Source organism: Cynocephalus volans, chromosome 13, assembly GCF_027409185.1.
Source record: "Cynocephalus volans isolate mCynVol1 chromosome 13, mCynVol1.pri, whole genome shotgun sequence".
NCBI classification, from domain to species: Eukaryota; Metazoa; Chordata; class Mammalia; order Dermoptera; family Cynocephalidae; genus Cynocephalus; species Cynocephalus volans.
This window is the reverse complement of record NC_084472.1, coordinates 109107497-109119239: the sequence shown is the minus strand read 5'-3', so window position 1 is coordinate 109119239 and position 11743 is coordinate 109107497.

Below are 11743 nucleotides of genomic sequence, written 5' to 3'. Positions count from 1 at the left end.
CTTCTAGAAGGTCACCTGTGTGCTCAATATTCTGATTACATGGTTGCTGGTGACTCTCCTAAATGCATATCAATAATCAAGAGCTACAGACTAAAATATCATTTTTTTGGATGTTGGATGGCGACAGATGAGTCATTTTTAAAACTGAACTCATGGTTCCCCTCAAATGTACTCCTCCCTTTAAAGGCATCACCATTTACTCAACCATCCAAGTTAGACACCAGTCTCTATCTTAACCTGCCCTGTCTACTGAGTCATGACGTTCTAAGTGTTCCATGACACTGTACCTTCCTCTCTATACAGTTCAGGGCTTTATCACTTCTCCCTTGGGTTATTGTAATAATCTGGTGTTAGCAATCTCCTTACCTCCACCTGGTCCCTCACCGTTAAATCAGTGCACTGCCCACACTGTACCCCATGTGATCTTTGATTGTATACCTTTTCTGCTTAAAAATGCAATAATAGGTTCCTTACAGAAAAAAGTTCAAATATCGTAGCTTGTCATATAAGATAATTAATGATGTGGTCTCCTACCTAAACCTCCAGCTTTTACGATAGTCTTCTGTTTTTTGTCTTTTGCTAGACCAACTCTCACTCATCTTTCAAGACCCTTCCAAATGCTTCTTCAGTGTTTCCATAGCATCCTGTGCATGCTTATATAGCATTCATTAAAATATACTAAAATATTCCGATTCTATATCAGTACTTCTCACAAGACTGTGAGCTGCTTGAGGGCAGAGGTTTTATCTTATTCATATTTGTATCCATCCCATCCCCTAAAGTCCTAATATAATTCCTTGAATATAATAGGCACTCAAAAATGCTTGTTGATTAAAATAGTACACACCACACAACCTTTTAGAATATAAAAAGTGCTTTCAGTTACATCAGCTCATTTGATCATCACAATAATCCATTAGGATAGAATCACTATAACCCCACTTTTCAGATGAGGACACATAGGTCAGAGGTTTATGTCACTTCCTCAAGGTCACGGGCAGATCATCTGAATGCAAATCCAATATTTTTCCCCCTACATTTGTGTACTTGGAAAATGTCAATGTGTAAGGACAGAAATTTGATTCAGTTCAATAAACATTTATTGAAACAGCTACTAGCCATAAGCCACAACCCTAAGTGATGAAAGCATATTAGGAAGAGTGGAAGAGACCACTTATGCCCATCGAGATTATACAGCAGGATTTCTCAGCCTCCGCTCTGTCGACATTTCAGGCTAGATAACTTTTTTTTTTCTTGTGGTTGTGGGGGAGTGGAGTGGGGGACTGTCCTGAGCATTGTAGGATGTTTAGTAGCATCTCTGGCTTTTATACCTAGAAGCCAACAGCAACCCGGTTCCCCATCCCCCCGAGTTGTGACGATGAAATATGTATCCAGACATTGCCCAATGTCCCGTGTGTGTGTGTGTGTGCGTGTGTGTATGTGTGTGTGTGAGAGACAAGATTTCCCCCAGCTGAACCACTGTTGTGTAGATAGCCTTAGAAAGAGGGCAAGCTTTTTCAGGCTTCCTAAAGTATGACAGATGTTGTATTGATGCAGTTCTGCGTGGGCTGAGAGCATCAGGTTAGTAGAGGATGGAGGGAGATGTTCTGAGCGTGGATGCATGGAAGCAGAGCCCAGGAGGAGATCTGGAGGGAGGTGGAAGATTGGGGGTGGGGGGTGTTGCTGGGTGGGGTCCTAGAAAACCCACGAGAGAGGTGGAAACATTTGTGTGTATGTTTGAAATATAGATCTCAGTTCATCCTACTGGAATCACTTGCTCTTCAGAAGATCAGACTTGCGGAGAGACCGGGCTGTAAATCCTAGAGAGGAGGACTTTAGTGCCACTTAGAAATCAGGCCCGAAACACCCATAATGTTTGTCAGTCCACACTTTGGTGTTCTTAAGTAAGTGTGCAGGGCGTGGGGGATGAAATATGGCAGGTATTTGATTTAAAAAGCCTGCACAGATTTAATGTCCTGATAAAATGTATTAAATCTTTTAAGGTTTTAATGAATCTACTATGTGTTTCATAAATCAAGAACTCTGCTAAGCTGTCTCCTGGTTTAATAAGAGTAAACTAGGAAATTGCTTTGAGCAGAAGCAAAATACATTTATATCACACTGAAAAGTAATAGATTTTTAAGCTGAGGGGGTCTTTCTGGGCCTTTTAAGATGTTTGCTTATTACATTGCTCCAACTCCTTCAAATATTGAACCACAGGCAAGCACGCACTTAACCGTATCAAGATGTGAACTAGCACAAGGGCACATGTTACTCGTAAGAGAGCAGGAAGCAAAGCCAGCCTCTCACCATCAGACCTACGGCCAGGTTGAGTTGTGCACCGAAACCTGGCTTTATGTATCTAGGCTTAAGGTGGTTGGCTGAAACTCGTTATTAATTGTTATTAAACTTCCTTTCTGTCCCCTCCCTTCTCCATCCTCATGCTGTAGCACATTTGCTGGACTGAAGTGGTGAGTGTGTAAAATCTTGAAGTTTACAGTGGACTGTGGACTGGCTTGTTAAGGTCGCTGGCCAGACTGTCCAGAGCAAGCATTCAGAAGCTTCTTCCCTGGTCTTAAGCCCAAGGGCTGCACAGTTTGCTTTCTTTCCTTCCCCACTTCCAGTCCCACTGCTCAAGCTCCAGCGGGGGCGGGAAGGGCATTTGGGGGTGCGGGTGTACGGAGGGACAGTTACCCAGCTTCCTTTGTGGATGGGCAAGGTTCTGGGCTGAGATGGTGTTCAGGGAGTTTGGGGGAGGTGGCGTTGGAGGAATGAAGGGGGTGGGGCTTGAACGTTCCTGTGCACAAAAGCTGGCAGGGCTCTGAGCTCTGCAGGGGAGGGAGCGGGCCCCATAAAGCTCAGTGTGGAGAAGCCTGTCCAACCTCATTAGCTGTCACGGGCAACAATACCGATCTGGCAATAAAGGCGATTCCAAACCTGTTGGTCATTAATCACCCGCCTGACAGTTGCAAATGGAAGTGGAAAAACCTCACCCCTCTACCCTCCCCATCTCCCTGGCCCAGCGCTGGAGTTTAGAGTTACCTCTGGGTCTACGTGGGGTTCGCTGCTGTGTGCTGGTTTCTTCTCCCTTGGCTTGTCAAGGGGTTGTTTTCAGCACGGAGAGGCCACAGGTTGGCCACAGCCTGGTGATTCCGCGCACAGAGATTAGGCAGCAAGCAAGTGATGGAAGGCTGCCTCTGGGGGGATCTTGGCTGTGACCCCTCTGGGGTCCAGGACTGGGTCTTGGCGGGCTTGGGGGTTGGGGAAGTTTGTTGTTGTCAGCGCTCCGGCCCCGTCTTTCCACCCCCCGCCCCTGGTTCCCTGGCACAGCATCTCTCCCTCCTTCAGCCGCTGAATGCCAGCACACTCCCTTTCTGTTCCTTTCCTGTCCTCCCCCCCCGCCATTCCCAAATAAGCAGATCTTGCTCTCAGGAAGCGTTCCTCTCAGTCCTTCACATCTCACTCAGAATTCGTGCTCTGTTTCCTTTCCCAGAGGTACTTGTGCTTTCAGCCTGGGCCTTGCTGTGGCATTTGGTGAATAAGGATATTTGGTGACAGGAGAGCTGCAGTCGGTGGTGGGGTGACAAGAGAGGCCTGGTCTGCACAGGTGCCCCTGAAGTCAGCTTGCAGCAAGTGTAGCGTGGCTGGGTCTGTCTCTCTGAGTTTTGTACGTGGAAGAAGGAGGGAGCTGAGCTAGACGATGGGCTGGCGAACATCTGCAGGCCAGACCAGGATGAGGACACACGCAGCTCCTCCAGTTTCCTGCAGCCTCTTCAATGCACTTGAGCCAGGTTATGCTTTAGAGAGAGGAGACTCAACTTCTCCTCAGTTTCACAGGATGTGGAGGGGGGAGGGGGAGAAGAATTAGCCGGGAATTTCTGAAGCAGTAGGCTCCGCATAATTTACATACTTCTGGGCTCTTCTGATGGGCAAGCGCGAAAGAGAAAACTGAATGCTCACAACCAGGGAAAGGAGGAGATTGCAACAGATTTCCAAGTGGCCTAAAGTAGCTCTCTAGGCTCGCTGAACTTTTCTGCGTCCCACAGGTACAGACTGACCCCGGCCTTGGCCACATTTGTTGGTGCTGTCTGCTCTCTCCGTGGCCTCTGACCTCATGTTACTCACCACAGCATTAGTCAAGGGACAGAAGCATCTGTTCACAGTTGATCCATCCAGGCAGCTCTGACAAAGACAAATTCCCATGACGAACTAATAAGAACAAAATGGAAAAGAAAGACAGGCATAGGTACAGCATCTCAGACATGTTTCCCAGTTTCCTGTATAGCCCTTTTCCCTTTACCCCTTGTTTTCTCTAATATTATGATTGTTCTTAACTCCAGCTATACACTGTGATCACTTGGGGAGCTTTTAAAACATAGTGATCCCTGGGCCACATTCCCTGACATTATGGAAAACCTGGTCTGGGGTGAGGCCCCCACGTGGAGATATTTTTAAAAGCTCTTCAGGTGATACAAACCTCAGCTCAGGCTGAGAACAACTGATATAATATTTTTTAACACATCATGTCAATAAATGAAATACTCTGTATGATACTATAATATTGGATACCTGTCACTATACATTTGTCCAAACCCAGAGAATGTGCACCACCAAGACTGAACCAAGATGCAAACCATGGACCTTGGGTAATTATGATGTGTCAATGTAGGATCATCAGTTGTAAAACGGACTACTGTGGTGGGGGATGTTGGTAGTGGGAAGGGGGACATGCATGTGGTATGGCAGTGGGTATATGGGAAACCTCTCCCTTCCTCTCAATATTTTTGTGGGCCTAAAATTTTTCTAAAAAAAATAAGGTCTTTAAGAAAAGGAAAAAAGAAAAAAAAAAGGTACCATGGTGTCTTTGTTCTTAAGGTTTACTTTGCCCAGAATTCCCTCCTCTTTTCTCTCTGCTTATTAACCAATCAATTGGTGTCACTTGTATCAAATGTCACTACTGCACAGTGCTTGGCACCTTCCAAAAGAGAGAAGAGGCAAAAGATGTGGATCTTTGCTGGGCAGATGATGCACACACACACACACACACACACACACACACACACACACACACACACACACACACACACACACACACACTAATTCTATTTAAAGGCTAGGTGGTCTGGTTCAAAATATAGGGGCTATAGGAGCTCAGAGGAGAGAGATGTCAAGGAGGGCCAGAGTAACCAAGGAAAGTTGTATGGACGATGGGGCTGGGCTGAGCACTGATGGGGGCAGGAAGGGTCAAAGACTCCTGGCAGAGGGACGGCAAGAGCAAGCCGGTAGAGGCTGAATGACAAGGGCATGTTCTGGGGACAAGGAGAAGATTTGCTTGACAAGGAAGGAGGCTCAGCCCAGACCTTTTCTCTTCCTTCAGCCTGTACTTCCTCCCCACTTCCTACAGCGTTGCTGTGAGTCCACAGAGTCACGTAGTGTTGGGTACTGTCTGTCACTCTCATGCGTGTACCTCTAGGCCTCTCAATCAGATCTGAGCAACTGGAAGACAGGGACTATGCTCTGCATAAGCCACGCAGTTCAAGTCAATTCAGTTCAATTTAATCCAATCCAATCCAATCCAATTCAACATATATTTACTGAGTGCCAGCTACGTACCAGTTCTAGGCTATTGGGATTCGACTAAACAGACAAAGATATGGGCCCTTTTGAGCTCAGATCTCACAGCGGCATAAAGACAACAATAAGCACTATAAATAATATATAAATAAATTCTACAGTATGGTGGAAGGTGATGAGAACCACAGACAAAAGAAAGAGAAAACTGCTGATGAGGAGTGAGCGTACGTAGGCGAGCGTGTGCACATGTGTCTGTGTGTACAGTGATTATAGGAGGAATTAAGGAGAAGACATTCTTACACGGAAGGTATTATTAATAGAGGTATACATAGCAGGTCAGCTAGGTCTCACTGAGGTGAGCATTGACCTCAGACTTAAGGAAATGAGGGAGCTGGCCACAGGATTTGTGGAAGCGAAGTTTCCCAGACGGAGGTGGCTGGGGCAAAGGCCCTAAATGGAGCAGGCTGGCGTGTATGAGGGATGGCGAGGAGGCCGTGTGCTGGAGCCGTGTGACGCAAGGAGGCAGTGGCGGGAGAGGAGAGAAGACAGGGTCGGGGAGCAGGGTCACGTTGGTCTCAGAAGCCACCTGTGGACTTCGGCCTTTAGTCTGAGTGAGACGGGAGCCCTTGCAGGCTTCAAACCAATGAGTGACGTGATCTGACATGTTTCTAAAGGATCTCTTGGGCAGCTGTGCTGAGAATGGATGACGGGGGTTGGGAACTGGGGAGTGGGACCAGGGGAGAAGCCAGGAGAGCTGTCATCAGACCGATGGTTACAGACACAACTGAGCTTCTGCAGCCCAGTGACAGTAGAGCTTCCAAGTATGCACCGGGGAGGCTGCAGGTCATTCTTCGATGCTCAGGAAGAGCTTCATTACAAGACACACATTATTTAGGTTTTTGACTTGAATAAGCTTGGTTATACATTCCCTCTCATCAGCACATAAAAGTCTGTCATTGTCAGTAGTGAGTGTGACTGGCTTTGAAGATGGTTTTCCAAAAGTTCCAAAGAGTTTTGAACAAGGCAACATGTTAGAGTAAGTGTACATCCTCCCAAAGTGACCATTTTGAGTGGGACAATATTTATTTTGATATCTAAGTCCTGCTATGTTTGTTTAAAACAATGTTGTTACTACATAGTGTTTCTTCTGTATCCCCTCCTGCTGAGCAGCGGCTTGGCATTCAGCACGCAGAACCCTCCGTAAGAACTGTGGAATGGAATTAAGCCTTGGGCGTGTCGGTCTGTGCTAATTTACAAGGCAGTATTAAAAATTCCATTTGAATTTCCAAACCTGACTAATTTTGAAGGGGCAAACTATTTTTTTTCCTCAAGAGAAGTGAGACATGCATGTATTTGAAAGAGGTTCTTTACCTCCCCCCTAGGAAGCAAAGGTGACCATTTTTCTGTTAAGCTTCTTTCAAGTCCATTTAAACGATGGCACAGCCAGGAGAGTGATCAGTCTGTCGCCCATTAAGCAACGCTATTTAGTAGCTTCTGTGGGCATCAGTCACTGCGAGAGGATAGAAAAGGAATGGAAACCTCCCTCTTGGCACTCACGTCGCTCCCAATCTGGCGGGCCACAGAGACACGCGCTCAGGAGCAGAGGTTCCACACTACCCTGCCTTGTGTTTGTGTACCTTCTAAAACTCCTCAGTGTGTTGCAGCACCCATGATCTCGTTTCACTTGGTCCTCGCGATAGTTCTCTGAAATAAAATCAGTGTCACAGCTGAAAAAGACCTCAGAGGTCATGCCATCCCCTCATTCTACAAGGAGGAAACTGAGGCACAGGCACGCGAAGGGCTTTGCCTCGATCACCCAGGAAGCAGAAGCCCAGGACTCTTGGTTCCCGTCCGCATTCTCTCCTACACTGTCAGAATGGGGAAGCGTCAAGGACTGAGGTCCCAGGGGCATTTAGTGAAGCTGGGAGAAAGCTGGGTGTGGCAGGGAGGGAAGGACAGGCAGGCGGCGGGGAGGGCCCTCGCGGCTGCGCGTTTCAGAGAGGCCTAGGCGGGGGAGACATGACGGTTCAGGCAGAGGGTTTGGGAGTGTGGGCCAGCCGCAAGAGGAAACATTGGCTTTTCACTATGATTTTCTGAGGCCGACCCTCCCACAGTGCGAGTGCCCGGAGCAGGGTCACCAGGGTGCTTGGGAATGCCTGACGGGACGGGGCCGCCGGCGGGCGCTAATTACACGAGGCCTCAGAAATGGACTGAATTCCTCAGCACGAGGCACTTAGGTTCCAACCACTGGACGGGAACAAAGGCCCAAGCCCGGGACACCCACAGGACAAAGTCGCCTGCCCTGCCTGTGACCCGGGCCTTTAGTGCACAGGGTGGCTGAGCCTCACGAAGCCACCCAGGGCCGTTGGCTGTAGCCAGGCCTAGGACTGAGGCCGTCTGGCCGTGCCCATCTCAGAGGTGTTCCAGCCGTGGTTCACAGGGTACGGGCACTGAGACAGGGAAGGCAAGGAAGACAGGGTGCCCTGGTCTCCTGCAGGGTGCCACAATCCAGCACCGTGTCTCTAAGTGGCAGCACAGTGGGCAAATGTCAGGGCATGGCCAGGCATCGGGTCCCTGGGTCAGGCTTGCTGATGTGCACGGCTTCTTGGCCAGGGGATTTAGAGCAGCTTCTCAAACTTTAACATGCATAAAACTACTTAGGAGATCTTGTTAAAATGCGGATTTAGAGTCAAGGGCCTGGGGTGGGGCCTGAGAGTCTGCATTTCTAACAGGCTCCAGGCGATGTCCATACTGCTGGTTTTAGGGTTATGCTTTTGAGGAACAAGCCTCTCAAGGGGTAATTAGTGAGAGTTAGTTTTTCGAAAACCCTCACCTGGCTAAAGCCCTTCCCAGAGCCTTCCACCGAGCACCTCCGTCTTTCAGACCACCGCACACATGCCCTGCCCCTGCTGGGCACTTCAGCCCCTGCCAACCCCTCCTCTGAGAGCCATGGCGCTCACCTTCTGTGTGCCTGTTTGGCCCTTAGCTGTCACTGTCATCTGTCATTTCCCCAGCTAGAGGGCCAGCCACCTGTGTTCCACTTCCCTCTGACTTCCCTCTGTCCTTGCAAGGTCAGCCACCACCCTTAGTGGTGTCCCATGAGTCCCGACTCCTTGAATTGATCTGCCCTTTTGGAGCCAGCCTCTCCTCCCCCAGGCCCTTTGTCACTTTGCTTAGTTGGCCCAGAGAATCCTTGCTGGCCAGTCTCTGTGTCCCTATTGCCTGGCACTCTTTTTCTAAAACAATAAAATGGATTCTGTTCATCTCCTAAGAGAGCATTGAGTTCAGGAACGGGGGTAACACAGTTCTCTCTTGGCAAAGGAGGAACCACCCAGTTGGGTGCGCCAAGGCACCACTGATGTGAGTCCAGAGAAGAAGTGGCTTCTCAGGAGTCCTGGATCCCAGCCCACTTCTGGATGACTTCTTTCAACTTTCTCTCATGTGTTTTAACTTCACAAACATGCCAGTTCCCAGCTGCCCCTCAAAGACAGTGGTGGTGACGCTGGGGTGGAGACACCAGCAGGGCCCCGGTGGGTGGGGAGGGGAGGCCTCACCATATCAGAGATGTTTCTGTTGGGGACAGAAGTTTTACTGCAGGTCAACAGATACCAGTCATGTGGACTCTCACACCGACAGACTCATGTGACAACACAGTTATGCGTTTTACAATATAGATGTCTGCCTAGGGCAAATTCACACAGACATCTCGCCCCTTTTTTCTCCCCTTTCTCTCTCTCTGTCACACACACACACACAAACACACACACACAAATACTTAACCAATTAAGTCCGTCGAGTGCTATTTGCAGATGATGGTGTGGAATTGTGCTGGAGTTGTGTCCGGCCTCATTAAATGTCAGGATTAACAATAAGGCACTTGGCAATCAAGGCTGCTCTGTGGCTGTTAGTCATTAATCACCATCTGACAGTCCTGAATTGGAAACCAGGAGCCTGTTCACATGTGCTCTGTGTACCTAGTTACCCTCTTGGTAATCAGTCTCGGAAAAGTTTTCTTTGACTCCCTGCCTGCGAGGGCCTCTGTCCTGGCAAGGGGCAGCGGGTCACCAGGCTTTACCCCTCCTCCTCCTCCTCCTTACTGGGAAAAGAAGTCGAGGTCCCGAGCAAACAGCAGAGAGAGGAATCTATTGTTTTTGGCCTACTCTTTCCCTCTTAGGCCTGTTTTATATGCCTTGTTTTTATATTCTGGCCCAATGGCCAGGAAAATTCTTTTTCTCCCTGAAGACATCCTGGGCGGCAGCAGGGAGCTCGGCTCTGTTCCAGAAGTTGCTGGGGTGAGTGTTTAGAGCGCAGCCCTTCCCAAGCCGCTCCGGTTCGGACCTGCGGCTGTTGGGGGGCTTGACCCACTGCAGGTATTGCTTCCAGCAACTCGAGCATCACTGTTGGCAGGTCTTCTGGGTCTCCTTGCAGAACTGAGAGGAAGGACTCGTTTCTCTTTGGGCTCTGTTCTCGGCCTGTTTCCACAGCCCATCATTCATTCATACAAGAAATATCTACTGAGTGCTTGTCACATGCCAGGTGGACTGGACACTGTAGATGCAGCAATGAACACACGGTCAAGGTCCCTGCCCTGGTGTTGGTTGCATTTAGTGGGGGAGATAAGTATGCACTGGAGGTGCCTGTGTTGTGGCAGGTAGTATTCTTGCCCCGGATGCTGGGTGTGTGTGTTGCCCGGCTGCCAGGTCCTCCCAGGGCACTAGCCCTGGAGCTGCCTTCCCTGGGGAAATCTTGGTGTTTCAGAGCTTCCTGATCTGGCTCCTTCTCACCCCGCAATGGTCTTATGTCCCATTTGCTTCGGACCCTGCCTCTGTTTACCCAGATGCTAGTGACTTCCAAACACCTTGGGTGAGCACTGGTGTATTAACAGGCTGTCTTCTCCCTCCAGCCCTTTCCTGGGCACATTTTTATGGTGTTTTGTCAGGACTTCATTCCTTAACTCCAAGAAAGGACTTGAGGGGAGCATTTTACTCACCATGGCAACTTGGCAGAGGAAGGAGGTCACCGACTGACGTGTTCCCAGTGGGTCTTCTCTGCCCACCTCCAGGGTTTGCTGCTATAGTCAGAGTCTGCAGAGTGACCACCTGTTCCCTCATGACCATCTTTGCTGTTCTGGACGTGAGACTGGCTAGAGAAAGAGAGCCTTCTGGAACAACCGGTCGCTGGGTCATGGGCAGGTGGGCGTTCTTCCTCTTTCCTGATCTCTCTTTCTTTTGTCACTCTCCTGAGGTTCACCCGCAGGTCTCTTCCCTCGCCCACTGACAAGTGTGTCAGCCTTCAGCAGTTTCAGTTAGTGGAATATGGCGCACATCCATCGATGGTCCACCTGTGCCTGGCGCCGTCCTGGCCCAGGAGACGTGAAGACGAGTAAAACCCCCGTCGTGCCTGCGAGGACACACGGCCCAGCATGGGAGGAGGCTGGCCTGGAGGAGGGCCGTGGACGAGCCAGAAACGAGCAGGTGAGGGTGTTCAGAGCAGCGTGGGTAACGGTGAGAGCAGTGGATGTGGGAGGTGGGTCAGGGCGTGGAAGGAACACTCGCGGCAGGAGCTTATGTCTGGGACGCGGTGGGCTGTTAGGTTTGGCTCTTGCAAAGGGTCTGGGAGTGGCACTGAAAAAGTTTGTTGGGGACATTTGGGGGGAACTTGAAGGCCAGATTGGAGATCGGGCCTTGTTAGACAACGGAGAGCCCGCGGAGGGCTGTGAGTTTTCCAAAGTGAGAAACACAGTAGCCCATATTTCATTAAAAAATTATCTTTCTGCAAAAGAGGCTGAGTTTCCCTCAAGCTTCACAGCCCCAGCAAGAACCTTGTAATTGTATACTGACTTGTGTGATTTTGTCTCCATCAGCAGCTGTCTGTGCCACAGCTCCAGGAGCTAGGAAACCTCAAAGCTGTGCCCGGGGCCTCCCTGCGACTTCCCGGAGAGGTCCCTTCTGCACAAGCCCTGCCTGGAGCTGGTGTGACAGGCGGTCAGTGCCCTGGCTCCGCGCCCCTCTGCTCCCATTTCTCCTCCCCGTCTTCCCTCTTCTGCTTCTTCCAGGGCTGGGCTGAGGGGCTGAGTTCCTGCCCTTCCCTGAGGGCACAGCTAAAAAGCACGTGCACGAGAGGACAGCGTGGCGGATGCTGGGTGCTTCCTTCCCTCTGCACCGCACTG